The following is a 27,375-nucleotide window of genomic DNA, read 5'->3' on the forward strand; positions in this document are numbered from 1 at the left end:
TCTATCTATCTATCTATCTATCTATCTATCTATCTATCTATCTATCTATCTATCTATCTATCTACCTATCTATCTATATATCAGTCTATCAGTCTATCTAGTTATCTACCTATCTACCTATCTATCTATATATCTATCTATCTATCTATCTATATATATATATATATATATATATTCATCTATCTATTGATCTATAATTATATCCCTTTTTCTTCTATGTGAATCCCTTCACACAAACGCATATATAATTTATAACATGTGTGCGCGCACGTGTACATATTTCTGTTCGCTGAATCATAATCTAATCAGTTGAAGTCATTACAAGTAGCTCTTTAGTCCGGGATGCTATTTATCATTAACAGAAATGCGAGACATTTGCATAGCACAAGTAAGTTCCTAGCTCCGCGTATTATGTTGCAAAATTTTAGATGTAAGTAAAAGTTCCAATATCATATTAATTTAAACAAAACCTTCATCATACCGGTAAAAGAGAGGCTGCTTCGTATGATAATCATGTTACTTTTCGTCTTTATCATGCGGAAAATAGTGTTTAATTTCCTTTTTACTTTACTTTTGGTCTTTTGATAAAGAAACTGAATATGGATTTCCAATACAACCGTAATCATTTATGACTTTCTAACAGCAAAGGAAAAGAAAAAAAGGAAATGAAATTCAAAAAGCGTAGAGTTTTAGACTTTTTCTCTGTATACCTACTCAAGGTTTCTCCTCTTAGAACTTAAGAAGTTTAGAAAAGTTTCATTCCTTGTAAATGCGAATCACATGATAAAATTTTCGTATGCATTGAAGTATTATATTTTCCACTTCAACAACACTTTTAGCCTATATTATCCTCCACAAAATAAATACCATGTTCGTGTATCAAATGTAGGCAAATGTTTTACTTTCTATATTTCGACGAAAACAGGCCTCAAGAGTGACGAGTTTTTCTTGAGCAAATACGTACGTATCGAATGATATTTTCTATTATTCTTGAATATTCACTCTTGTTTTTGTGGATAAAGTTGATACATAGATTTATGTAAAATAATATGAACAAATTTATAGATAGAATATTATATGAATGTTGACATAAATTCATGCAAATGTATATACAAATACACGAGTGGTGGGGAGAGAGGTGCACCGTGATAAGTGCTTGTTTATGTATATATAGAAAGACTGTAAAATAATACGTCGTATTCGGTAAAAAAAACAAAACACTCTACTTTCTTGTTTTCTGAAATAATTTGAAATGTTTCCTATGGTAAATAAACTACTTTCGGAGAAGTAATATGATTTATCATTTCAGTACACTGTGCCGCTGGGGCCAATGCGATTATTTATTCCTAACATATTTAAGACGAGTGTCAAAACATCTGCAAAGGGGTGATTTAAATAATAATTTATACGTTAATTTTAAATTGGGGTCATAATATTTATACGTATATTATGTAGTGTATACAACACACTATCAACATACATAGAAATTTCATATTTCACACGATTGATACGCGGATAGGAAATTTGACCTAGTTACCTGTATGTTTAATTAGGTTGTCCGCGAGTGAGTTATACCCAAGGATTGATGTAGCAGCATTATAGTCAACTGTCCTAAAGGCAAAAGTGATGCCTGAAACGGAAATAATTACAGAGGCATCAAATTGCTGTACCAGGTGATAAAACTTACAGAAAGGGTCATAGTTCAATTAATTAGAAAGAGAATTAGCCTACATCAGATGCCAGGTAGAAGCACAACTGATGCAACTGTATTTGGCGTTTGTTGACATGGAGAAAACCTTCGGCAAGGACTCCTTCACCCCTATCTAGTGAGCAATGCCGAAGCTAGGGATAGATGAGGGTTACTGAGAGTTGTAAAAGCCATGTACATGGATGCTGTCAGTAAGATGAAATATGCCAAGGAGCATAGCAAGGAATTTAGTGTACAATTAGGGATCGGTTCTCAGTCACCTCTTATTTATCATAGCCCTCCAGGCTATTACAGAGGATTGGCTACTTTGGAGAATTCCTCTACACCGATGATCTTGTTCTTATCGCTGAATCACTACACGTACTAGGGAAGAAATTTCAGGTATAGAAGGCAAGACCTAGAATTAAAGGGCCTTGAGTTAATTTAGCCAAAGTCCTAATAAGTAGTAAAACAGAAACTAGCAGCTCCCTCCAGAGACAGTGCCCTGTTTCATATGCATAAAATGTAGAAATTGTTGAGAAAAACTCCATACTCTACTCAGTGCAAGCTATGGACACATAAACGGTGCAGCGCTATCACTGGAAGATTAATATAGAAAGATGTCTTTATATGTGGAAGATATGCAGGCACATTAAACACCAGACTCCCTCAAATATTAGTGGGGGGGGCTTTAAAAGTAGTTGACATTTTCCGTTACATGGATGACCAAGTTAGCAGTGTTGGAGGGTGTTCCAAAAGCACAGAATACTAACGAAGGACCTCTCGCTCAGAGTGAGCGGTAGATTGTAAGCACGAACAGCTATGCTACGTGGAAGTGAGACATAGGCTTTGACTGCTGAGGACATGCGAAACTTGAAAGAACTGTAGCCAGTCTGCTCCATTAGATAAGTAATGTCAGTGTGCATATACAAGAGTGTACATTTCAAAGCAAAACTGGGTAATCGAGGCATCGGATGTAGTGTGCAAGAGGGAAGACTCCGGTGGTAGGTCATGTAATGTGTATGAATGAAAACAGTTGCATCAGGAAGTGCCGAGCTCTACTTGTGTTAGGAAAGTGTGGAAGGGTTAGACCCAGGAAGATGTAGAACGAAGTGATAAAAAAGGATCTTCAAATGTTCGGCCTTACAGAGTGGAGGAGGGGGGACTGAGACTTCTGGCGGTTTGCTGTGCTTGAGAAGACACGACAAGCTAAGTTAATTCGTGGTCGTCCTTGCATATAGGCACATCCCCTATATCCCGCTTTAGTTGAGTGCTCGTGGGTGTGAGAATCATGTAAAATGTGCCCGTATCGGTGGTGCATAAACCCAATCATTTTACAGAGTAAAGTGGTTAGCCTGAGGAAGAGCATCCAACCGCAGAAACCGTACCAAAACAGACACGGAGCCCATGCAGTTCTGCAGATGACCAGTTCTTGTCAAACCGCCAAGCTCAGGCCAGCATGGAGAATGGACGTGAAATGATGAGGAGGAGGATGAGGAGCGAGAAGGGAAAATTGGGCGATGTGGGAAAGAGGAGGAGGGAGAGGGGGAATAAGATGACAACCACGACCACGACCATGTATATCTTTGTATGTAAAATAAATTATGTTAGAACAAAGATGAAGCGTTGTCCAATTAATGTAATTATTCGCTAGATGTTTCAAACTAGATTTTTGTAGGGACCAATCTTTGATAATGCCTTAAGAATGCAATTTTTATGTCATGTAGCATTACGAATGTCTGTGTAATAAGTGCTACATTGAATCTACTTGCAAAGACATGTCAACATAATATTTGATTTGACATTAATGTACCTCTGTCTACCTTTGCTTCCGTTCAATGGACAACTATTAATGGACGTTATAGAAGTAAAGTGATTGTAATCGTAACCAATAAAATAGAACGTATATTATACGTCCTCAAAACTCTGTGTTCTAACTGCACATATGATTTTAAGTGAGGATAAAAACTTAGCTATATAATATACGTTCTATATAATATAGAGTGTTTCTCTCATATTGGCTTTTGGCGCGTAAAACACTCTTGTTTATATCGCTAGCGAAGATAAATCCTTCGCCATTGTCGACACCAAGACCACCAAATCACTTGCCCATTCCAGATCTACGATCCTATATATCGGTAACGGAGATACATCGCTGCTATATCTAGTATTCGGGCGTTCGTCATTGACAAGACCAGGGAAAGCCGAAATCGACGTGATGTGATAGTCTCGACACAGTTTTATCTCCCCGCTAGCGATATAAACAAGAGTGTGTTTACGAACCGATGGTCAATATGAGAGTTTTTCTCATGGTAGAGGGACTAGGTAAATTGATTGCATGGGCCCCAATACTCAAGTGGCACTTATTCTATTGACCTCCGAAAGGATGATAGGCAAAGAAAAACTGGGCAGATCTTGAATCTAGAATGCAAATACAGATGCACTGACGTTAAACATTTCACCTGGCTCTTTAATGATTCTGTCGGCTCTCCGCTTTAAATGGAGTTAAATATTATCATTTGCAATTACTACTGCTTCTGTCTCTAAAACTTTTGTGTCTTTATATATTATAAACATTCAGTTGTAATTTTTTGTTGAAATATTAAGTTTAACACTAACAAACTACAATGTAAAGAAAATATTCGGAATATAAAAAAGCAAATAAATTTGTCATTTTAAACATTTCTTTTTTTTTTACGTCCAGCCAAATATCCTCGAAGCCTTTTAACAGTCCTAGAATATTTCGTCCGGTGGATTTTGTAACTTATGAGTGTTTGACGATTAACTAGAAACGTTTCTGATTTGTAAATATAAAGAACGAAAGTGGAAAAATGAACCAAACGCCGAGATTCAAAGAATATTCAAAGTATCTAGAAATAAGTGTACGTGATGCTATGGAGATGAAGTGGGAGATTTACATCGTCACCGTAATATCATAATTTGGTTTTGGTTAGATATATTATTTTCTCGTTTTTTTCGGAGATTCTTCCCAGTTTTGTCGACTTCTAATCTCTAAAATCAATAGCCATTGATTTATGCTTCTTTATGTCATTTAACACATTACCATACACAGAAAAATTGTGGACATAAATTATACTACTTCGAGTGTCTTTCTTTTATTTTGTGTTGATTTATTATTTTCAAAATTACTTAATTTTTTATTCTTATTACTTATTTTTATTCAGTTTTATCCATTCCGAAATCATACCTTTTGGAATTAATGCTGTTTTTACGTGCTGATTTTTGATTTCTAGATACCAAACTACCATTTTCAAATTTTGGTATCTAATACTGTTCCAACGATCGTTGCTGTGAGGAGCAAATAAGCTTTCTTTAGAATCAGTAAATTCATGTTTTCGATCATCCATTTAGAATTTTGTTACACTACATACCACTTATTACAATAAGGTTAATAACATAGCAATTCCAAATTTTCTTATATACCTTAGGCAATGGTCGGCTTCTAATTTCTAATATCTGTATCTACCATCCTAGCACCAAAAAAGACCATCAACATCGATTAAACAGCAGCAGATGATTTTTTTTTTATTTAGCATAACAATATGCCACTCTGAAGACTCTATTCGATTGTAACATATAAGCTTACAAGTTCGTTGCCACAGGCAAGTACTGCAAGATGCTTACTCCACCTTCTGCATCCTCGAATCTAAACATTTAATAAATTCGCAACTGTAGTAATGTGGCAGCGTCATCATGAAAACATTTGAAGCAAGTATCCTACATCCAGCGATCAAAACTCCAACCGTTTCTTTTCGTTTAACAAATATTCTACATGCAACCGAAATACTACTCTTCTTCATACTCTTTCTAATTATTTATAATCTTTCCATCCTTGGATCAGTCCCTCTGACTTGTTCAACAAAACACCATTCTTTATTGGCGTCCTGAATTGCTTAACAGCCGTGTACAGTTTCCTATTAAAAAACGATGTCCATGTTGATGCTTTTTCCCCAATTCTTACTACTGAATTTGTTTAAGTCTTCAAAATTTCTTTAAATTCCTTCCCTCGATATATTTCATGCTACCCTTAAAAGTACCTCATCACTGCCAGCAACCTATCTGTTGCTAATAGAAAGGATTTTGAGAGCAGAAATTCTACAATCTTGTACCCTTATCAATCTTCGTCTTCTAGCTTCTCTACAGAAATGTAATTCGATTGGGAATGTGACGCTCAATTATAATATAAAAATGCAAGACCGTATTCTCTAAAATATTTCGAAAAAATATTCACCAGCATTAATTCGTATGTGTGTGTGTTTAATACAAATAAATTAAGGTTATGCTAAAATAATATTTAATTTTCTGAGTCTTACGCTCTAAAAATCAAGAGTAGTGCATCAAGTAGGATACCCAAAACGCAGTCACACGCATATGTACACAGAATCATACACACTAATAGATCACTTAGAGCAGAGACGTTCTGGTAATCGGTGAATGAGATTACTTCCCGTTGGAAAGCAATGAGATTTTGAGCGTTCATCGAAATTTTACAAAGTAGGACTGCAGTTCCATCGTTGATCTCCAGTGTATGATTTTTTCCCAAATTTCCATTTAGCAAGCAACTTATAATTTCAAATTATTGAAATTACTTATGTTCACGGAGACCAGCATTCAACTTCATGGAACTGGTTGTTTTGTTTTTAGATGGTAATTTTAAGCTACATTATATTACACATTGTATACTGGAAAAAATATATACAAATGATTGTAAGAATTAGGTGCTCTTTCCGCCAGCCAGGCCCGGGATTTTCGAAGCAACGTTTTGAACCTGGTGACTTTAACAGCCACAATGTACCTGTCTTTGTTGTAATCTATTCTCAATGTCAATTTAAATGGGTAGTAATTGAAAAGAAAAATGTTAAAAGCGACTGTAACGGCATGTCGCTGAATCCACCATTTGTTAGTGATTCCCTCTCCCTGGCTGATGACACTTTAGCACTACACAGGCGACAACCCCACAACCTACAAATCCATTTAGGTATACGTCGCTTGTGAGTATTTTACTGGGTCAGAAAGCAAATCCGACTTCAACCTCTTTCAATTGCCTTTTACGATACGCAGATGAAACGGTGAATTTATTGTTGGGCGTTCCGGTCGACATACAGCATTAGAGCAACGTAAAATGGAACATTTTGCTCAAGAACACAACACGCCACCTGCTAAAGGAATCGAACTACTAGGCCATGTGTCTTCGTTGGCAGTTGACTTTTACTTCAACAACGCTTCTATTAAATATATGTACACTCTGATATTATTGTCATATTACGCGTATATGTTATACACCGGCGTATGCTAAAGGAATCGAACCACTAAGCCATGTGTCTTCGTTGGCAATTGATTTTTACTTCAACAACGCACCAGCAAGTTTATTTCGCTTATATTAGATATATGTACACTCTGATATCATTGTTATATTACGCGTATATATTGTACATCGGCGTATGCTTATGTCGCTGGCGTAACACATACGTAAATTCAGATTTCACTTTATGTAGATTCTAATTCTGTTAGCATATAAGTAAAAAAACGACTGTCATGGTTGCATCGAGATTATTATGACGACATACAACAGACGGCAATTCATTTGTTATTCATTAAGTGTGCAATCATTGTATATTGTAATCACATTAAACCTTACAGTGCCAACGATAATATATATAATACTTTTTATCGAGAGATGAGCCAAACTGAGTCAAGGAAGTCTAAAAGAAGAAATAAATTACTACGATCTAAGAAGAATGGAATGATAATGATACTTCTGAAGAGCATTATTGTAATAAGCTTCCACTCTTAGTGAATTAACGCAATTTCATGTTGCTTCAAAGAAAATAACAACATGTGATACCGCAACACCATTTCAGTTACCATTAAAACATCAGTTTAACTCACCATGATTTATATTTTCCCAGCCACTGTAAGCAATACGATTAATGAAGTAGAAAAACTGATTATTAATGACAGGTTATAACGGCATTGCCACAAGAGTTAAACAGCTGGTCGTTGTTAATTACTTATGAACCTAGCAGCATTTCACATTATTTAGATACAACAAACCTGTAGCTTGTACAAAGGTATGCAGATATCAATTTTCAGCTAACGATTTGATGATGGTGAAAATACAGACTATCTATAGAATTTGAGGAAATTTTGGATTTCTTATATACTTGAAGAAATTTAATTCCTGTTTGGGCTTCTTGTGAATTCATAATTCATTTGTACCAGTAACCTGACACCATTTAACAAAACATATGTAAAGAATACTGAAGTGTTGCAATCATGTAGTGATGCCAATAACATTTGAAAGATGATGTAGGTTGCACTTCTCATATATTTGTGCATATTTTGAAGCATTGCTATACTAATTTCACGAAGACTAACATATACACAGAAACAGTTTGAGAGAATTAATTGCACACACACTCACAAACGTGCATATATGTATATCTATATATAGTTAGATACTTATTTTTGTATATGTATATAAATGTATATATGTATATACATACATATATGAGCTTGTGCGTGTGTGCGTGTGTGTATATATGTGTGTGTGTGTGACTGCGTGTGTATGTATGTAAGTATATATATATATCGTTATTAATTTTATTTCAAGCAATTAAGAGCCTGTTTCTAACTTAGATCTAAGACTGCGTCTCTGGAATCTTAACATCAACAGGGTATTTTTGATGTATGTATGTATGTATGTATGGATGGATGGATGGATGGATGGATGGATGGATGGATGGATGAATGGATGGATAGATGGATGGATGGATGGACATGTGTAGATTTGTATGTTTCGTTTTATGTATGCATTCTCATACATGTAGCTGCATGTTTAAACATTCTCATATATACGTACATGATAAACTTATGGAAAATGTTAGAGATTTTTACAATTCCAGTGATGGCTTGAATCTTTAGTTCACAACTCAGCTTACTCCTTTCCGGTTTTGAGAAGCCTAATTTCTCAAGATTGATACTTAGTGTGTTATATATCCCAGCGCCCCAATAATTACATGTATAAACCTAAACATGTAATATGGGCTGTGTAACTGTAGATTTCTCAACAATTCGGCGTAGGCGTTTTCCTTTCCGCTGATCTTTTTCTTTATGTTAACATCCGCTGGGTAACTGATTTCCGCAACTGTACACACTTTCTCTTCAGAATCCCAAATTATTATGTCTACGTTGTTATATTTACATTTTATTGAGCTTTAATCTGGGATATTCCACCGGTACTCCTTTTTATTATGAGTGGCTATGGCTTCCACCACACTGTAGATTCTTATTTCTTTGGTCTCAAGGTTATCCTTCCGACATATCTCATTATACAGCGACTTAACCACAACATCGTGTCTCATCATTAGGCAATACCGTGGTGACATATTTGGTCAGCTGCTTATGACGTAAGTGATGTCGTCGGTTTTAACACCACAAACTCTACATAGGTTGACTCATCTCGTTACTTTTCCTGCTTCTCTGTTACTTTTGTACCTGAGGTATTGGTTTATATTTTCTGCTCCTGGATTGCAAACACATACCCTTCAAAGTAAGAGGTATTAATCCGGTTGTTGGTTCATGATAGACTGCTTTGATGATCAATGTTACTATCATCTCAGGGCTTTCTACTAACATATTCATGCATGGTCTTTTCATGTTATACGTTCATCCTTTCATCTGATGATACGTTGCAGTGTAGTCATGGGACTTCTTTGGGCATGTATTCAAAGTTATCACACAAGGAATGCTGCTCTAGGAATTGCTTTCCAAGTCTCATGATGTTATCAGCCTCATGTGTGCAAACTTGGTCAAAGGATGCACTTCAAAACTTGGCAGTTAAACGATGTTGCTGAAGGGACATGATACGATATTCAAAGGCACTCTAGTTAAGGCACTGATGTTAAGCCTCTGCCGCCTTGTTTTCATATTAGGTAGATGTTGTCTAGGACACTGTTGATTTGGAATTTATGTGTTCTGGATAGTATCTTCCAGGTTTTCATATTAATATCTGAGTCTCATTAAGCATCCAATCAAGCAGCCCAAATGTACTGCAAGCAATCTGTAGGCCACTGTTTTATTGAATGCACAGAGATCTGAGGTCCATATTTCACTATTCGTCCGTAACATTCCTTAGTGACACATGTCTTGTCGTAAATTATGTTTTCATCTTCCACAAGGTACCCGTAACATTCCTCATCAGATATAGGGGAAATAGTCAAGTAACTGATGGAGATATTGTTAGTCTGTTTTACAATTCCCTATTTTAACAACTATAAAGCAGCACTTACCCTGGCCAAACTCCATCCTATATCCTTTGAGAATGTTGTGACCAGGTTAAATCTCTTCTTTCATTCCAAGCATATATTTGCATATAGTTTCAAGTGAGCCACAAAGAAAATGCGTGCAATTTTGGTATTTCTGTTTCCTTGTAAACCAGTGAGATATCCTTCCGACGTCCTTAAAATGAATGACAAAGGGTTTACAGAAAGTATAAACAACATCACGGAGAGGATGTCCCTTGGAATATGCTTCTGTAACATTGTATTCTATCAGTGATAATACAATATCTCCCTGTATTTAACTTCAAGATGGTGGCCTATGATTAAATCGGCTCACTTATGACTTTGCTATACCTACTGGAACTTTACAAGTCCATGGAATTCTAGCATTCATGAGAAAACTCAAAGGCTTTCTTGTAGTCCAGCAACACTGAAATGAGGTTCCGCCTATGCTCCCGCAATTCTGACGTTACAGTTTTGTTTATTAACGGTTTCTCGGCATATCCACGGACTCCTTTCTTCCAAGTTGCTTGCTCTGCCGTGATGATGATATTACTTTCATAATGAAGATGTTTAAGCATGCTGTATATAGTTTATTCATTACGTTCTGGCATAGAATTGGCCGTTAGGCGTTTGGGAATCAGTTTTGTCTATGCCAGATCTAAGCAGTGTGGTATGCTATTGTTCACATTATGTATGTATGTATGTATGTATGTATGTATGTATGTATGTATGTATATGTATGTATGTATGATTGTATGCATGTGTGTATGTAAATACGTACGTACGTATGTATATATGTATGTATATGCATGTTATTTAGGTAGGGCTAAGGTTCAAGCTGGGATATCCTGCTTATTCCTGTATTCCATTTCAATGTGTAGTTGTTATATTTATTTGAAGCATGGGTTAAAGCTGAAAATTATGGAAGCATAATTTTCAGAGTAATATATGATGAGAGAATCAATGGGCTGTGGTAGACCTATTCAACGAATGGGGAATTCCAATTTTGTAGGACATTTTGTAGGTCATTCACTAGATCCTTTGTTCGTGGAGTTTACAAGGGTCCAGCTTGTATTTGTAAGAATTTGCTCTCTCTGCCAAACTAAGCTTACACCGTTTACTCCCAGTTGTATATTCCCCAGTTATTTAAGGAGCTTCCATTCAATTACGTATGGAATCCTTTTCTCTCCTAAGCACCATACATGCAATGTATGAGTGTGTGAGCGCGTACACACATACATACATACAAACACACATACATACAAACATACATGCATACGTACATACTAACATATATCCTGATGCATGAACGCACAAATATCTGCAAACATACACATTCACACACAACACACACATATATATGGTATAATAAAATGAGATACACACACATGCATTATATTTGTACTTGAAATGGACACACGTCATAGCAATAAAAGAAATATATGCCAAGTAGAGTAATGCTATTAAAAAGATTATTTGAGCATATGCGAATGTCTGTTTAGCTTCAAATGTGTTTGTGTGTGATTGTATATTTGATGTTCAAGCTAAAACATCTTACACTTTTTTCTCATTGTTCTTGTCAGCGTTATCTTTCTTTAAATCATTTTCCAGCAGCTAGAAAAATCACTTTAATGTTCATCGAATTCCAAATGTTGATTTAGAAATGTGCACTTTGTATATAGGGTTTTAATTTCCTGAGATTACGGTGGATAAACCTGTAATTTTTCTCAAATTTTTCTCCCTGCATCCTTCGATAAATTACTATTTTGCCCTCAAATGGTTGCAGTATATAAGTAATTACTGTATATACAAATGTTTCTTTATAAAGAGTACACCAGGCAACTGAGGACAAAGCAAACCAGACGATAAAATAGAGACGAAACAGCGGACACCTAGGAAAAAGACAAACATATTCTACGAGAGAGTGGAAATTGAGTTTTTTAGTCGACCCAATAGTAAATGTCTCGCATGCCGTGTATCTTTCTTGTTATTAACCTCTGGAGTGTTTTTACTTTCCTAATGAGTTGCTTCGTATTGGGGGACCACAGTGGGCAACAGTATTCAAGGTGGGGTCGGGAAAAAACGCTATTAAAGGAAGATGGTGTTGGAGCACATCTTGCGGGCCAGGTCACCCTTGCTATTTACTCCAGCTTAGATTGTTAACAACAATTACTCCAAGGTCTCTGGTGTTGTTGGATGACACCATGTAGTCGCCCGAGGGAAGGGCCTATGGTAATTTCAGAGGTCCCTCTGTTCCGAAGTGGATCAAATCAACCTCATTTTCACTTACAAGCATATTGTTTTTTTTCCGCTCATTGGACAATACCAAACAAATCTGACAGATACAGTTTATGGCTTTCCGGTGTTTTGAATCATCTGCAAACATTTCAATGTAGAATGTTTGATGACATCTAAATAATGAAAAGGAGTGGACCCAACATAATACTTTGTGGGACACCAGTACTGACTTTGACTGAGCTGAATCGTATTTCCTTAGACACAACATGCTGGGTTCTGTTCGTCATGAAATATTTTATCTATTGCGGCAGCTTTCCATGTTGGACGGTTTCTTCAGCAGGATTTTCTGGTCCACTCTGTCAAATGCCTTGCTGAAATCAAGGTATATGACGTCAGTGTTGCCTTCTCCCAACGCTATTAAAATGTCATCAAAATGGTGCAGAAGCTGCGACAGGCAGTCCCTGCCATCACGGAAACCATGCTGGTTGGGTTTCAACAGATTGTTGTCTTCGAAGAAGTGAGTTATTCGTGATTTCACCACCGTCTCAAATACTTTAATGATTTGAGAAGTGAATGAAATCAGACGGTGGATCCCTGCAAGAGATTTGTTTCCCGTTTTGAAGACTGGAACGACAGACTAGGAGAGGAAAGGGTCAGGAATGTAGCCAGAATCAAGTGGGTTTCTCCTGAGCTCAGGTAGAGGGGGTGCAAATTGATGTTCGACACATCTTCAGGAGAGTGGCCGAGAATTTATGCCGAGTTGTGCTTGATCTTATCTATTTCTGTTAGGATATCAGGAGCACCAAAAGTTGTCAGATATGGTTAGTTGAGGGTTATATCACTGATACTAGCCAGATCAACCGCATTACGGTTACTGGAGACAGAGCAGTATTGTCTCTGCAGTATCTAGCAAATAGATTTTGCATCATCATGTAAGGTGTTGTTATCATAAGCCAGAGGACTAACAGTGGTAACAACGTCTTTGTTTTCTTTTTTTTTTTGCAAATGAAAAGAACATTTGGGGATTGAGTTTTATTTTCTCAATGGCCCACCTATCCTCAGCTGCTCTTTGTTTGTTAATGATGGTCATTATACTTCTTTGAAGGTTGTGTTTTTTCGATTCGAGTAACGCAATGGCAATCGAATGGGTGCGTTGCTGCTGGTAGCATTTAAGTTGGTTCATTTTCTTGTTAATTCTTTTTATTTTTCTGATAATTGCTCTTCTATTTCTAGCGATTCTGCACTTAGATTTGTATGCTGATCGTAATGGAGTATGTTCTGCGCATACATTTTTTTAAAGTATCTACAAATGTCTGCCATGATGTGTTCAAGTTGGAGGGTGTGCGTGACGACCCAATCAACTTGTGAAAGATCATAATCGATCGCATCCCAGTCTGCGTTATGAAAATCCATAGTGTCAAATGGATGGACTGGTGAGATATCATTAGCTTTGATCTTTGGGTGGTAGAATCTTAGATCGCAGAGAACCATGTCATGGTCCGAGAGTAGTAGTGTTTTTTCCACTGCAATATTGAGGATAGTATCAGTGTGGTTATTGAACACTAGGTCCAAGGTGTTTTTGTGACACCTTGTTGGTTCGAGAACAGGGTGGACCAGGAAAAACTCATCCATGAAATCAAGAAGCAATTTGATTGCTTCCTTATCAGGGATTGAGGTGGAAAAACCTGGTTTCAAGCTGTTTGTGGACCAATCAACACTGGGAAGGTTGAAGTTCCCCATCATTAATAAAAGGATAAAACACTTAATACTGTTGAGGCATTATTTGAAGCGTAGAAAAGGAGTTAGGGTGGCCTATAGAGCCCAACTACTATTAAATTGTTGGTTTTACTATACTCAGAAGCTGCCTCAGAGTAGCCGTTGGTAAATACATCAATTGCTTTAGAAGAAAAAGAATCGTGCACAAAAATGGCGGTCCCACGCTTTCTACTGCCAACACAATCTGCACGGATGGCTGTAAAATTTCTTCACTCTCACCTCAGCTTCCAAGTGGAGGTTATCGAGATGGGTCTTTGTGAGGACAAAACATAGATATAGTGTGGATGATCATAAACACGGTCTTCAATAAATTGGATCTTCCAGTTTTGGGCATTGGTGGAAGGGCTGATGCCTTGTGCATTGAGCAAAAATGTTGAGGCGACAGTGGTGATTGATTTTGACTGTTTTGGTGATTTGCTTGTTAATGGTAGAAATGGAAGTTTGTGCAGTAGGGTGGGGTGGGGAGTGTCATTGTGTGATGAGTAGAATGTTCTTTTGCAGCTCTTTTGCCAGATTCATTATGGCTAAAAACATTCTGTTTTGAGAACTAATAATGCGTGTGGTAGTGGGTTTTGTATTGATTTGGGGTCTCGTTTATATATATATAGTTGAAATTTGCAGAAAAACGAAAGACGAAGACAGGTGTATAAACAACAAGCGGGTGTAATAGTTTGACGCTCGGGGAGGTGAGGAAGTCTTTTACGTTTCGAGCCTACGCTCTTCAACAGAAAGGAACAGGAGGGAATAAACAGAGGGAGAGAATGTAAAAAAGCTTGTGAATTTAGCGGTCAATCATATACATACATACATACATACATACATACATACATACATACATGTGTGTGTGTACTTAATCTGACACTAATTCCTCTGTTTGTTTTATATCAAACCGTTCGGGCGAGAGTTAACGATCATGAGTTTATATTGCTTTTTTTAAACAACTATCTAAATATAACAATTTTTTATAAAATGTATCTTAAAGAATTTTTGCAAAATTTAATTCATTTTCATAAAGTTTCTTCTGATGTATTTTCTTAATACTGTTCTCGGCCATGCGTCTTCCTATCTTTCTATCTAACTGCGCACCACTCTTAGAGAATTACTACATAATATTGTATTAGTTTCATTGCTACTTAATCTTTTGAGTTGTGCCGTCAAACTGTTACGTTTTACTTTGCTAAATTTCGTTAACACCGTAGTTTATCTTAGATTAAATTCTTCACACATTTTATAAATATTCTCACGTATTAATGCAGCGAGCTTGCAGAAAAGTTAGCCTTGTGCCTAGAGTAGAAAAGAATATTCACCCGTATTATGAAACCGCATGGCTCAGTGTCTTAGAGCGTCGTGCTTACGAACGTGAGGCTATGAGTTCGATTCCCCGAATGGGTTGCGTGTCGTGTTCTTGATCAAGACACTTTCTTTCACCTTGTGATAGTTCACTCAGCAGAAGAAATGAGTTGCAACGTCACTATTGCCACGCTGTTTGGGAATTTTCCTCACCCTTAAGTCGGTGAGCGGGTAGAAACGTTAGCACGCCGGGCGAGATGCTTAGCGGTATTTCCTCTGCCGTTAGGTTCTAAGTTCAAATTCCGCCGAGGTCGACTTTGCCTTTCATCCTTTCGGGGTCGATAAAATAAGTACCAGTTTTGCACTGGGGTCGATGTAATCGACTCAGTTCCTGTGTCACTCCTTATTTGTCCCCTCTATGGTTAGCCCCTTGTTAAATCACTGTTAAACCAATTTATTCTATTTTTCATTTTCTATTACCTTTTAATTTTGTTTTTTTTTATTTTTGTTCTTCTTTTGTTTTTTGTCGGGGGGTGTATTTCCTTTCCATAATACTGATTTTAATACATAATCCCACAGAAGTTTTCACTTTGACTTTCCTTGGACAAATTGCTTTATCAGCTAATATGTGACAACCAACGCTTGATCAACTCTTCGGTCTAGATATTTTCTTGAAATAGAAGTAAAGTCTCCCTTCAATTGCACAATGCTGTCTTAAAAGCGATTAATTCGATAATGTAGTCATATGTAAGTATATTGTGAAAATATAGATGTGGATTCAATGTCTTCCATGATAAGGTCTTTTGGTCGAAGTTGCATTACAACTAAACAGAACAGAAGCATTTATGATCATTACAATCCAACATATCACAAATTCCAATTATGTTATTTCAATTAAAAACTTAGACACGAGAATTATCTCTTTATATCTCCAAACACATAAAAAATTATTTCCACAGGCATGTAACTCAAGATTTACCTATTAGCAAGAGAGTTAACGACTATTTAAAACAACAATAGTCGAAGACTATTTACAACAATCAGAATGCAGACAAGTTATTTATCGTTCACTCTACTATCTCCTGGTATAGAGATATCAATAATTTGGGCCGTTTTCTACCTTGTTAACAAGTACAATGTCTGGCTTCCTTGCTCCAGTCATTAATTTGGGCCGTTGTCTTTCTTGGTGATAAATACAGTATCTGCTATCCTTGCCCCAGTTATTCTATTATACTGAATGGTAAATTCGCACAAAATCTAAATAGTTTTCATTCTCTAACCAACATCCTGCTTATACCATTTAGCTGCTCTGGCAAACCAATATTTCCCAAATATTATGTAATGGGTATATGAGCATATTTAGCAACATTATTATGTCAACATTTGTACTTTCGCTTACAATATGACAGATAGTTTTTTTTTTTTGTTCCACATATTTTCCATAAAAGTGATTATGTCGTTTTGTCAACACGATATCTAATGCAGTTAGTTCGGAGAACCTCTTCCATGGCGCTACACATCAGAGCTTTAATTCATTCTATAAGATCGCAATTCCCAAGCCATGACCAACTCTTATTTCATTCAAAGCCTACTTTATCTCTAGGAACACAGCGCATATATTCGTAGCCTTTATCTTATTCCTTCCACTCAATTTAGATTACATTACAAGCCAGATATATTCGTTTTTTAATATCTCCATCATTTCCTACTTTGATCTTATTGACAAATTCCTTAATACTTGAATTCTTCCTCACCTACGTCTTTAATAATATGGCCATTTGCAAGCTCAAACCCTCTGTTCTTTGTTTTCCACATTTCAGTGTCACAATGCAACATTTTTCAATCCCAAAATCTATCCCAATACTCTGACCAATCAGGTTTATAGTAGAAATTATGCTGTCAATTTCGTCGTCATCTTTCGCAAATAGCCTTGAATGATCAATGAACACCTGATCGTTGATCTTAATACCATCACGCACATATCCCACTTTTAAGGATTTCGCTCACATAAGTCATGCAGAAGACAAATACGAGTGGCGATTAACTGTCTCCCGAAATATACCTCTTCGTGTGTTAACAGTCCCTAACTGTTACCCGCAAGAAATTAATTTTCTTTTCCAGCTGACCAACAATTATTCTGTAAACCTATATACATTGCCTGACGCTTGAGACACGTACTCTTAAATCTATTTATGGAGAACCATGTCGTAGGCTTTTCTGTAATCTACCCTTGTCATGGCTCAATTCTTGTGTCTCTTTGTACAATCCACGAGGATTGTTTTATCAGTCACAAGTTGACCTTTTGTACACCAGTTTTTTTTACATATTTTCTGGTCTTCCGGTGGAATAACGTTCCCTTCAAGGAAATTATACATCATTATTATTATTATTAATATTATTATTATTATTATTATTATTATTATTATTATTATTATTATTATTATTATTATTATTATTATTACTGTTGTTTAAGGTGGCGAGCTGGAAGAATCGTTAGCACACTGGCCGAAATGCTTAGCGGCATTTCGTCAGTCTTCACTTTCTGAGTTCAAATTCTGCTGAGGTCGACTTTACCCTTCATCCATTCGGGATCTCTAAAGTAAGTACCATTTGAGTGCTGGGATCAATATAATCGACCAACCCCCTCCCCCAAAATTTCAGGTCATGTCCGTATATGTATAGTTGAAAGGATTATTATTACTGTAGTTGCAATCATTATCATCATCATCATCATTATGTGGAAAATTAATGTTTTAAATCAGATGACAGATATCTTGGTGGGTTTTGGAGACAACAGCTTTAAAATCACAGAATTTGTCTCAAATTTCGTGCAGAATACTGACTGGTACATTTCTACAAGCCTACAATTGCGCCTCAGTTACACTTAGCTTCCAGTTTGGATGCTGTGCCGAATGCACCCATTACTACTGGGGCAATTTTATCTTTGCGTTCCATCTCTCCGCCTTGGTGCTGATAATCCTCAATTCTCTCTGTTTCCATGATACCCGCACTTCTCTCACACTCGATTGCAAATTCCACGATCTTACACTGTTGTTTCTGAACTCTACGATGATATCTGGTATCATTGCTTCAAATCTATGACCAGTTGCTATGGGGATATTTCATAAAATGCTGTAGTTATCATTCAACCTGATAGCCTTTAGCTCATGTTCATGCAACTTTCCATCACTTCAAATTCACAAACTTGACTAATATCAGAATGTATTTTTACTACACACTTATGCCAGCGTTAATGATTTTCCTGCTAGCTTACAGCACTCACTAAATTAACACTATCAAACCATTTCCAAACATTCTCAGTAATTACTATTAATATTTGTTTATCCTGAACAGCAATGTGTACCCTAACCCTAACCCTAACCCTTAATCATTAGCTCTGAGGTTTATTGTTTTTTGAGAAGAAGAAGAAGAAGAAGAAGAAGAAGAAGAAGAAGAAGAAGAAGAAGAAGAAGAAGAAGAAGAAGAAGAAGAAGAAGAAGAAGAAGAAGAAGAAGGAGAAGAAGAATGAATATTGATACTGTTTTCTTTTTATACCTTCATAACCCGCCTGTTGAAATCTAAAGCTTTTAGTATTAAATTATTTTTCCGATCATATATTTCATTCATGCATGCTGTACTTTTTTCCTACTCTTGTCAAAACGGAGGGGTGGATTTCCGAGGGTTCCAGACAAAAATATGGTTTTCCGGACAAAAACATGGGTTTCGTGACATATTAGGAGCTCACAGTAATTCATTCTACGAAAAAAAAATTCAAAAGATTCTGCCCTCTCTTTTTCCGAACGACCAAAATAAGGGATTTGTGGAAAAGTAGGAGGTCAGGGAAGTAGATTCCACGCGAATATCGTGTTTTTTTTTTTCTCTGGGAAAAGCGTACAGGTGTACTTGTAGAAATTTGCTAAAACACGGTCAACCTATATTAATCGGAAACGTAGATTGCCGTGCCACTGATAAAACTTTTCGCAACTTAAACCATCCAAAGGATAGGTGCATTTGCTAGTCTGAAATAAATGGAAAGGTCTAAGAAACATTGTAGTCATTGATAAGCTAAGCCAGCATAGAAGTATCCCTAGATACTCTAAACCTTGAGAAACTAAATCGGGAATGAAAGAGGACACAGAGTGTTCATTGTTGAAATGTTTAATAGCATAAACCACAAATAAATTACGAGACCTACACGAATTTATTGGTTGAATTTCGTAAAGAAAATAGAAAATATTGCTAATAGGAAAAATCTTTATTTGTCGATTAGTTTTAAATCAGTTTCATCGACGAAGCCTTTTAAACATTCCCAGATATTAAATATATTCGTCAAAACAAATTTTTGTATATGGCAGGAGCGCGTGTATGTCTATGTTTATATGTACATAGGCGTTTGTGAATAGTTTTCTTTGTTCGTGTTTTCATGATACATAAATATTTACATCAGCGGTGTGTTTCTAATCATTGCAGTATGTTCTGATTTTCCCTTTGACAATAATCTCTAAGAAATTGTTTTAGATTTAATGTTTCCGATGTGATCTTCCAATTTTGACGCAATACAGGCAGGACTTTTACGGCTTCCTTTCTGACCAAATACTCTTCTGAATATTGTATTTCTACTCAATCTCATTATATATGTATATATATATACAAACACACACACCTATATGTATCAAGTATATGTATGTATGTATACGTATATATGCATATATGTATATATGTATGTGTATGTATATATATATATATATATATATATATATATATATATATATATATATATATATATATATATATACATACATATATATAAGTATACACACACACATGCGCGCACGCATACATATACAGACTATTTCTATACAAATATAGTATCAGAGCAGTTTACTGAAATCTCTTAATTTATGCTTCATTCATTTATTTAGTTATTCAGTTTATCCATCAAGATTATTTTCCAAAACAATTAAGTTTACCTTTATTCAAAGACCTGCTACAAGGAGAAATATGACACTTACCACACCTTCTGTTCTGGGGACAGTTATATATTAATCTCTTATCTTGCCATTCATTAATTCAACGAAAATATTGCGAAAGCTTGTAATATTAATCTAGTTTTCACTTGTATGGTGCTTTATAAAAGAAGTCACCGCTAGTTTGGGTCGAAAGCCTGAAACTTTTGCGAGATACTAGTCGATTACATTGACCAATGGACTCAACCACTACTTATTCTATCAACCCCTAACGAATGAAAAGCAACATCGACCTCGCGGAATTTAAACTCAGAACGCAAAAATGCAAATGCAGGTAATCATACTGGCCGTCGCGGAAACGATGCTTTACTCTATGCTATGACATTGGCAAGGTGCAGGGCTGTGATGTTTGTTCTCAAGTTACGGGTTCCCTTCAGTTTTGTTGCTATTGCTTTATATCTCGTTCGGAACAAAGGCATGATGATTGATTTGAAGCTCTATGTCAAGGATGGAGTACAAAGGAGTGTCTTGGCGAACACTGTTCACTGTTATAGTACTGATGCTAAGACGGAATTCTAGCACAAGAAGTGTGATGTAATAAGTCTGTAAAAGCAAGGTACAGTCCATGGCACCATGGCACCAAATAAAAGGGCAATGAAACAAATTCGAAAAGGAAGGATATAAGTCACTTAACATTCTATAGAGTTCAATGAAATCATGGGGAAGGAAATGAAAGAACTACTGAAGTGTATTTCTGAAGACTATGGCAGTCTTTGCGCTCAAAATAACCAGGAAGGAATAAATTCCAAGTAATAAATATCATCACTAAATAGGAATTTGGAATCATAAGCTAGCAAAAGAATTATTCATCTGTATGGACACAAAGTGGCAGAAACTTTTGACATTGCAACGGAGCATTTAATCACAAGTGTGATATCCATAATCAATATTGTAAACGTCCGGAAGAAAAAGTGAGATGGGTTTTGATCAATTGCATTTAGTTAGAGGTAAACAGTTTGTGGCATATGTAAAAAAATCTGAAATCAATGTTGAGGCATGTAAAGAAGCCCGGTACTAAAATACTGATAATCCTGTTGAGAAAGAGAAATTTAAAGAAAAATGCATGGAAAATGAAATGGCATCGAAAGGAGAATGTCGGTGATTATGGATGCGGAGGAGTGTCTTGGAGACAGATACAAAAGTATTTATATGAGCTGCACAAAAACAAGCATTCATGACAAATTATGTAATGTGGAGAATTGATAACAGAACTACATGTTTTGGATTCGAACACGTAAAGGATAAGCGTAACTTCCAAAGCTATTGTTGTTTCCCTTTAATTTAACTGGTCTATAAATATATCAATGTCTTCATGAAATTCTTTTATTATGTTAAATATTTCGATTGTGCCAGCATTTTTATCACACAAATGCAAAATCATATAGATCTTCTCCGCCTTCTCACTCTTTTTAATAATAGAGATTCTCTCTCTCTCTCTCCCTTTCGTATTTCCCCTTTCAACACTTCAACATTTCCCGTTTCGTTTCATTCCTTGTTCCCTTTCTCACCTACCTTAAATTCCTTCTAAAAGGTGTGGTTACTGTTAAGCAAAGGTGTATCTATAACGTCTTCACCCGTAGATCCCATTAAATAATATAGAAAACATTTTTATTGGAGCCAGAAAAAAAGGCTGTCCACTGTAGTGCAGCATGCCGTTTCTTGTTAATTCAATAAGCACTGATGCAAATTGTGACAGCTTGTTTAAGTGAAAGGTCGTTAATGACATGAGAATCATATCCAAAGATATTCTCATAAGCGCTGACGATCGGCAATCTTTTGTTTTATTTTGTTTTGTTTTGCGTTTTGTACAAAAAAAGTGCTGAACGAGAAAGTGAAGTGCAATAACATATTGTGAGGTAGGACCTGCTTGGACCTGCAAGTGTTGATGACCTCGAAGATGGAAAATATATGCCAGAAACAATAAGTGAATAAGACGGACGATGCAGAGCGGAATGTTTATTTACTACATGTGTGCTAATAAAACCTACGTAAGCCCATCTGTCGAATAGCAGGTAGAAAGAAAGAACGGCGAAAAGCTGTAGTGCAGACGTTAATACGAACAAGTGCAGGCCACAAATGGGAAGGTTATAAAAGATGTTGCCGCTCTTTACAGAGCGTCAAGGGCTGCTATTCTGAGCTTAGAGCAAAATTACTGCATTACCTCATTCCTATTGCCAACAGTACAAGAACGCGATGATAGCCATGAATACGAAAGTCAGCTTACTCTAAGACAGGTCATATAGATCTGAATCTAATAATGTTGATGTAAACCATCAGCTAGATACTCCTCTGGAAGAGGGATACCATTTCACAGAGTACTTCGAACTTACAGTAATTCCAATTGGGAAAGTTATCCTACTTGATCTGATGATTAACGTAAGAGAGATTAAAACAAATACTATCATGATAAAGGAGATGATGCGGTGTAGGTGAAGTAGGCTACACTTGGTTGCTGAAATCATGAAATCTGTTTATCAATAGTGTGAGTTATTATGAAAAGAATAAACGTTATTTTTGCTATCATTGATATTTTTTTAATTATGGTGGTTGATTGTCATAGTCAATAGCGCGTTGGGCCCACTGCATTGCTGTATTTGTACCAGTTGTATACAATCAATGCTTAAAGCCAACTGAGGCTAATATCGTCTTTCGTTCATCTGGGGTCTCTGAAATAAAGTAGCAGAGGGCGGATGAAGACACAGTGCATTTATGGTCGATTTTAGAGTCTCACAGAAATCCAGTATGACCCCACTACCATAAAAGACTTCCTAATAGTTTTGGCCAAATCCTGCAGATATATATTCAAATAATCCTCATCTGTTATAGGTGGGCACCATTGTCAGTGTAGCTACAACACTAACAAGAGTTAGAAGCAACAGAGAGAAAGAAATACTTGGGCTTCTCTGACAAAAAGGGCGACGGATGATCAAAGCTTGACAAAAGCTTTCCAGCCCAAACAGGCCGGTCAACATTCAATTAACCCTTATTTCAGCAGTGGTGTGTTAGTGTTGAAAATACGGCAAGGTGAAAGTTCAATTACGTCGTTTCCAGCAACCACATTACATGAAGGAATAACCTCGCTAATTTATTAATTAATTACCTCATGGAATTTCATAATATCTTTATAAGAACAAACCAATGGCTAAACTGATGAAATATTTCAATTCCCTGTGGAAACGAACCTGCTCTTTAATATGTGTTATTCCATCGACTCTTTGCTATTATACTCGCTAAGCCTCTCTCTACAGATTTTCTATGGAAATTATACGCAGTTGTGATTTTCTTATGACGTGTCGAATCCGCAACGCCTGACTAACATAACAATGAGTTCGAAGACGAAAAATGGGTAGTGGGCGTATAACAATAGTAGTGCTGGTTATAATTTCTATAGAAAATATGTAGCGATAACCGTAACAACTGAGGCAATAGCACTGCTAACACAGAAGGACGCAGACTGACTTATGAAAACGTGTAATATATGCTGTAGTATATTATGGTTGCATAACGACACACAGGAGTGGCTGTGTGGTAAGTAGCTTGCGAACCAACCACAGGGTTCCGGATTCAGTCCCACTGCGTGGCATCTTGGGCAAGTGTCTTCTGCTATAGCCCTGGGCCGACCAATGCATTGTGCGTGGATTTGGTAGACGGAAACTGAAAGAAGACTGTCGTATATATGTATATATATATATATGTGTGTGTATATGTGTTTGTGTGTTTGTGTTTGTCCCCTTAGCATTGCTTGACAACCGATGCTGGTGTGTTTACGCCCCGTCACTTAGCGGTTCGGCAAAAAGAGACCGATAGAATAAGTACTGGGCTTACAAAGAATAAGTCCTGCGGTCGGTTTGCTCGACTAAAGGCGGAGTTCCAGCATGGCCGCAGTCAAATGACTGAAACAAGTAAAAGAGTAAAAGAGTAAAAGAGTAAAAGAGTAAAGAGTGTCCCGCTAGGTGATTACTATTTTACTATTGAATAAATGCAGCAACCGATTGACTGGAAAATCTCCTTAGATAATCAGTTAGTATAGAATGACCTGTGCATTAAATACATGCGTATTCTGATTTTCGTCCTTGACAGTCTGCTAGCAGGTCAGTTTGCAAGGAGTGCTGATTGAAGTATTTGCCTGTATACCTGTCTACCTACTGTCTCTCCTCTTATATGTGTATGTGCGTGTGTACGCATGCGTACGTGTATATATATATATATAATATATATATATATATATATATATATATATATATATATATATATATATATATATATATATATATATATATATATATATATATTATATATATATATATATATATATATATATATATATGTATATATATATATATATATATATATACACATATTCACACACGCACATATATATATAAGATAAATAATATATATATATATATGCATATATGCATACGTATATTTACATAAACTATACAGGTATATATATGTGCATATGTGGCACAGGACGTCATGATACGTGTACAACAAAAACTACGAATTACGAGTACATGGTATATGAAATATTTTTACGAACAACAAAAGATATAAATGGAAAGCAACACAAACAATATAAAGAACAACCCCTCATCAGTTGTTGACTGTATATCTGATCTCGTATTTCGAGCATTTAACCACAATATACGCTTGCAATAAAGCAGTTGCTCCCGCAAAGCAAATTAAATAAAATTTGTGATTTTGCGGAGGGGCAAAATGGTAACACAAACAGGACAGGAAAAACAAACAGGAAGGGCTGCTAAGCCTAAACGAGGTTGTGTTGGCGAACGCGTAAATCAGGCATGCTCAGCAGACAGACAAGAACACGTCTTCCTTGTTCCAGATACAACGGAGAAAAAGAAAGAAACACAAGTTAGGAAAAGAAAGAAAGATGGCCGCCCTTCTTGTTTGTTTTCACTGTCCTGTTTGTGTTACCAAGTTTGACCCACCACAACATCCCAAATTCTATTTAATTATCTTTGTATACCAATACTGAACATGTTGTATGGGGGTGATATCTTTCCGAAGTAACTTTTAATCAAAATAATGTGATGTTGCCGGAGGGAAACTATATATATATATTATTTCTTATCCTCCTGTTTAGCGCATACGAATGCGACTGTATTGCACCAATTGTAATGTACTTTCTTGAATGTTTAGGCATAATTTCCACAATACTTGTTGATATCTTTATTCTAAATACGTGGTTAGAGATTCCGGAGAAACAGAAGATTTCATACAAAAAAAAATAAATCTTGCAGAAAAATATATAACGCAAAATTTCATGAGATATGTCTCCCTCACATTAACGAACATTCATAAGCTGTAATCCAGCTAAACCTAATCATCATTTGTTATTTAAGTACAAACTATACCTTTTGTCTCACTAAGAGATAAACATCTTTCATTCCTTATATATAGCAAATCTATGCATTCTACCCTATGCTTTATCATTCATCTTCGCTCTCGAATATGCTATCTTTATTCACGTAGACGAGTCTTCCCGATCATAAATCACAATAGTTTCTTAATCAATATGGTTCTGTATTTCAAGGAAGACTTCCACATTTGCTACTTACTTCTCTTCAAGTTCTACAATTGTTGCACTTAATCAGACACCCCAACCGGTTCCGTATTCATCCTCCCAAATCCCTTCACTGGCACATTAGATTTCATGCATGCATGATATTCCTGAAACATGCATCATCAACTTGTAATTACGCCAAACTCACTCAAATTTCATAATGAGAGATCCTGAAGGCACCTTCTAATTAAAAGATTTTGTAACTGACTCTATCAACAGCTAAAAACACGCACGCAGAAGAAAATTATACTCCTATCACTAAAAGTGATATCAGCAAAATTTCTAAATCATAAGCGGCAATCAAATAGATCTCAAAATAACTATCATTGCTAGGTCTAACTAACACTGGAGATTTTGACAAGTGAAATGGCATATTTAATATAGCTACGGCCGTGCAAAATGGCTGGACATACTTTTCAAGAAACTTTAAGCTCCAATAATTACGGATTTTTCTACGACGCTGTGATGTGACATAGAATGGAGTACAGGTCTTATCTGGGTACCTTCCATATAAACATCAGGAAAAGTGCCCAGAAAGTCTGAGTGGCAGAAGTCAATCACAAAAATCCCCGGTCACCGGACCACAGGTACGCTGTCTCCCTTTTCTGTCTTTTCTAACATTACTTTAATGTAATCTACTCTTTAGGATAGGCTGAGTTTATGCTACCTTGTCTGTTGCATTCCCGCTAAGCCCAGTCTTTCCTTTACAGAAGCTCGGCGCTCGACACTTTCCGCCGTGTCCCAAGTCTATCCCTTCAGTTATATACACCATTCTCCTCATCTCAAGCTTTCCAAATGCAAGTTAGTGAACTGATGTTGCAGTACAGATTCGTTGCACATAAGCTGCCATTAATGCAGAATGAATAGGAAGAAGCAGAGCTTAATGCTGCCATTAATACATGTCTGAGACAGTATGTGAATGTGTTAAGTTAATTTTTATATATTTCTCAAAGAAAAATCTCGTGCTTTTTGCCCGTGTAAAGAAATCTTATCCAACAGTAAATATATCATTTGAGCAGTTAGTTCCACCGACGTCTCTCATCAGTTATCCTTACTGCATTTGATTAAACTATCATAGAATAAATAAGAATTCGTTCATTTCCTTTACTCAGCTATATTTCCATATTTTCTAATTCTTTCGCCTATCATATTCCCATATTAAATTCATTTTACTTTCCGTTTCTAGTTGTTCCCAACTTTTTCTCTTTTTTTGTTTGAGTGATAGAACTACCGGTTTTAAAAATTTTATGTTACCGGTTACGATCTAATAAAACGTCAACATTAGTTTGGCCGTCCACTCCACCCCACTGCATCATTTCTAATATTTCGACTTCTCATCAGAGATTTATTCAATTAGTAGATTATAAAAGATATCGGCAATTCTAAGAAAATGTGTCGGCAGCTTCAATATAACTAGGTCGGTACAAGGAAAGGACTAATAAAATTCCGTTATAACATCCAAAC

General features: G+C 36.2%; 1 protein-coding gene across 5 annotated transcripts in view; it reads left to right on the forward strand.

The window, feature by feature from the left end:
- The window catches only part of LOC115212036 (sex peptide receptor-like), a 767,681-nt gene that overhangs the window by 438,000 nt on the left and 302,306 nt on the right, over positions 1 to 27,375 (forward strand). The window lies entirely within an intron of this gene.

The sequence above is a fragment of the Octopus sinensis genome, linkage group LG5 (assembly GCF_006345805.1).
Source record: "Octopus sinensis linkage group LG5, ASM634580v1, whole genome shotgun sequence".
Classification (NCBI taxonomy): domain Eukaryota; kingdom Metazoa; phylum Mollusca; class Cephalopoda; order Octopoda; family Octopodidae; genus Octopus; species Octopus sinensis.